This window comes from Gavialis gangeticus, unplaced genomic scaffold (assembly GCF_001723915.1).
Source record: "Gavialis gangeticus isolate Ggan-Ray unplaced genomic scaffold, GavGan_comp1, whole genome shotgun sequence".
Taxonomy (NCBI): domain Eukaryota; kingdom Metazoa; phylum Chordata; order Crocodylia; family Gavialidae; genus Gavialis; species Gavialis gangeticus.
In genome coordinates, this window is record NW_017728997.1 from 47,542,811 (window position 1) to 47,543,349 (window position 539).

Consider the following 539-nt stretch of genomic DNA (forward strand, 5'->3'; position numbering starts at 1 on the left):
CAGGCAGTTAGCTAGTTCTAATATAATAAAAGCCTTAGTCTGTCTGTCTGTCTGTAACCCTCCGTACCAACTGCGCATCCACTGCCAAGACCACACATGCCAATTGGCTGTGAGGCCTTGGACTGTTACCCACGTGGGGGGGTGAGGGAGTTGCTATGCTGCCCCGTCCCCCACACAACAACAGCGGAAAGGGAGGGGGAGGCGGTGGGGAAGAAGGAAGGGAGGAATGGAGGGGAACAGGAACAGGGAGAGGGGTTTTTGGGGGCAGTGCACCTCTGCCGCCGTTACCACGGGCCCCACCCCTGCTGCCACTGCTGCTGTCTGGCCCTAACAACAGCTGACAGAGAGGGGGAGGCGTGGGGAGGGGAGGCAGGGAAGGGAGATGTTGCATGCCACCTCATGTCACTGGCTGCCACTGCATGCAAGCTCCCTTTCCCTCCAGTTCCTAGGAGCTGGTGGTGGAGTGGCGGAGGATGGGATGGGTGCACGGGGCTGCACTGAGAGTGGTGGGGGGAAGCCCATGGGGCTGGATGCAGGGG

At 60.9% G+C, this 539-nt stretch overlaps 1 protein-coding gene across 6 annotated transcripts in view; it reads left to right on the forward strand.

Moving 5' to 3' along the window:
• Positions 1-539, forward strand: part of IP6K1 (inositol hexakisphosphate kinase 1) — a 137,770-nt gene that overhangs the window by 23,676 nt on the left and 113,555 nt on the right. The gene's annotated exons all lie outside the window — the stretch shown is intronic.